Source organism: Myotis brandtii, unplaced genomic scaffold, assembly GCF_000412655.1.
Source record: "Myotis brandtii unplaced genomic scaffold, ASM41265v1 scaffold8, whole genome shotgun sequence".
NCBI lineage: Eukaryota > Metazoa > Chordata > Mammalia > Chiroptera > Vespertilionidae > Myotis > Myotis brandtii.
In genome coordinates, this window is record NW_005371219.1 from 10808021 (window position 1) to 10811635 (window position 3615).

The window sequence follows — 3615 nt, forward strand, 5'->3', positions numbered from 1 at the left end:
TGTTGGAAAAGTGTAAAAAACAACAACAATTACTTTAAATGCAAATGGATTAAATATTCTAATCAAAAGACATAGGGAGGCTGAATAGATAACAAAACAAGACCCTTATATATGTTGTCTTCAAGAGACTAACTTTAGCTTGAAAGACATACACAGAAAGAAAATGGAAGAAAAAGATATATCATGAAAATGGAAACAAACAAAAAAACAAAAGCTAGGGTAGCAATACTTATTCCAGATAAAATAGATTTAAAACAAAGGTTACATAACAAGAGACAAAGAAGGATCCAGAAATTCCACTTCTGGGTATTTATCCAAAGGAACTCAAAACTAAATTGAGAAGACATGTACATTCATATGTTCATTGCAGCATTATTTACAGTAACCAAGATATGGATTCAGCTTAAGTGTACATCAGTAGATGAATGGATAAAGAAGTGGTGCATATCTACAATAAAATATGACGCAGCCATAAAAAAGAACGAAATCTTGACATCTACAATAATATGGATGGACCTAGAGAATATTATGCTGAATGAAATAGTTCAAACAGAGGAAGACAAATGCCATATGATTTCATTTATTTGTGGAATCTAAAAAACAAAATAAGTGAACAAGCAGAACAGAAAAAAGACTCACAGATACAGAGAATATTTGATGGGTGCCAAATAGGGAGGGGTTGGAGAATGGGTGAAAAAGGCGAAGGGATTAAGAAGTACAAATTGGTAGTTACAAAATAGTCATGAGGGTGTAAAATACAGCATAGGGAATATAGTCAACAATGTTGTAATAATTATGCATGATGTCTAATGGGTACTGGATTTATCAGGGTGATCACTTAGTAAGTTATATAATGCCTAATCACTGGATTGTACACCTGAAACTAATATAATATTGTATGTCAATTATAATTGAAAATTGTAAAAATTATTTAAAGTCAAAAAGATAAAAAAATATTATAATAAAAATAAAAATGGGTATAGAAAAAGAGAATTTTGGAGATTACACAGGAACTAAAAAATGAAAGGACAGAAGAAGGAAGGAAAGGAAAAGGAAGTTTGGAGGAAGGAGGGAAGAAAAGAGGAAGGAAGAGGGCGGGGTGATGAGCAATCCAAGCTGTATTCGTTTCTGGAAGTAGGAGCAATTAGCAAGCAAGGACCTAAACCTCAAAGGTTGAGGCTAGAGGAGCAAGTTGATGTCACAGGGAAAGAGAAAGGAAGACTCTAGAAGCCTCACATGAAAGCTTCCCCAAGATAAGTGGGTTAGATGGGACTTAGTTTAGTACTTAACCCGCTCCTAGTCTTCACCATAAGTGTTCCTCACATTGCAGTTGCAACTTGAATTGTGCAAGCTGAGTTGACTGTGTTTTCCAGAGTTAGTTAAGAGAATATCCCAAAAGACCTGAAGGGATGAAGTTGATGATCTCAGACTCATAATCTTTGGAGCAGAAATGCAGCTGGAAGTCCCAGGGAGCCCTAGACTGTGGCTGATCTGTGGGGCACCATTTCATCAGGTTTCTGTCTCATGGAGACTCTGCAAGGAAGATCAAGGCAGGGACATGTATGTGAGGAAATAAGGAAGAAAAAAATCAGAATGCAACAGGTCAGTCACATTTAACATAAAATTTACCAAAGAAGGAACTACACTGTGTGCACTAATATGTTGACTATCTAAACAGCACATACACACTGTATTAGTTACCACCAACTTAATGGCTTAAAATAACACACATTTATTATCTCACAATTTTAGTCGTTCAGGAGTCCAGGCACAGCTTAACTGGTTCCTCTGCTTAGCATTTCACACCCAAATAAGGTGTCCTCTGGTCTGCATTCTCATCTGGAGGCTTAACTGGGGAAGAATCCATTCCCAAGTTCACTTAGATGGTTGACAGAATTCATCTCCTTGTGTTTGCAGGGCAGAAGACCTTGGCTTCTTGCTGGCTGTTGGACAGAGGCTGCTTTCAGCTCCTAGAGGCCACCTACAGTTCCTTGCCAGGTGGACTTCCCCAACATGGCCACCTACTTCATCAGGCCAGAAAGGACATCTCTAGAGTCTGCTAGCAAGACATAGTCTTTTGCAATGTATTGCTGTCACAGAATTGCCATCCATCACCTGTGCTATATTTATTGTTTACAAGCAAGTCACAGGTACCAACTGCACTCAAGGGGATGGGATCCTACAAAGGTGTGAACACCAGGAAGCGGTAGGAATCATGGGTCACCTTAGAGTCTGTCTGTCACACAAGCCTATCTTTGTTGCTTCTGAATTTTTAAATTAAAAACAACAATGAATATTATTCTTTAAAATTGTAATGTGAAACACTAAATAAGTAAAATTTAAACTCATAATATACCGAATGTCAATGCTCGTGCCTTCTCACTTCAAAGTTTTAAATACACACACACACACACACACACACACCATGGATTAGATCCACTTTAAACTGTATTTTCAACATTTCTGAGTAAATCCCTGGAATGAAGAGTAAGAGCAAAGGCCTGGGAGTCAAGTGGTTTCTTGCCACATATGGAATGTAGGAATATGGTTTTTTGTTCTCAGTCCCAGCATTAATTAAAGGGGGTTAATTTCACCATTTGTATTCATTACTTTTGCAGTTATTCTGGGAACCAAAAGAGACATTGAATATTCAATAAATGTTTGTTCCCAGCATTGCTGTCACCAATCTACATTAATAAAAGAGAAAGATGCAAATTGACTGTACCTTCATGACACCCACCAGCCAATCAGGAGTGAGTATGCAAATTAACCCAACAAAGATGGTGGGTTAATTTACATACTCAGGCACCCAGTGGCCAGGGGCAGGGGAGAACAACTCAGGCCTTCCGCACAGCCCCAGCCACTCCCGGACCTCTGGGCAGTGTGGAAGGCAGAAAGGCGGCTCCAGCTGCAGCAAAGGCAGTGTGGTGGTGCTGGCAGCCAGGGAAAGGAAGGCTCATTCTTGCATGAATCTTCATGTATCAGGCCTCTAGTGTTTATATAAAGTGAAAGCAAGGATATTGAGAGAAGGGAGGAGATGGAAATTCTTGAGGAAGTTGTGTGTTTCACTGATCCCTCATCAACCATGACATGGTTTCATCCCCAAAACAAAACAAAACTTCACTAAGTTCATAGGATGAAAAAATGCATTTGATGTTTGCCTTAAATTGCATGCATTTGACTTATTCCTGATTTGAACTTTGTTTTGATCATTTGCACTTTAATATTGTTTTTCTATGTCTATGATCTTTACCCCATTGCTTGAGATGCTTATTTATTTGAATCAAGATATCAACCTTTCTCTATCATATACATCCAATATTCCCATTCGCTTCTGGCCATGTATCTCATTTAGTGTATGGTGTATATGTGTGTGTGCTGGTGGGGAGGTAAGAGTGGAGAGTGAGAGGGCGGATTCACAGTAGCTTTTCATTCCAGTAGTCATCTCCATCGCTCTCTGCCTGTTATAATAGCAAATATCAGGTTTATGTTATAACCGTGACCAGTGTTCACTTCCGAAAGCCGGTCTTTGCAAACTTTGTCCGCAGCGGCCTCTAGGCTTATAGGAGTCCTGTAAGGCGTGGGCCACAGTGCCTGCTCCCTGGAGGCCCGGCC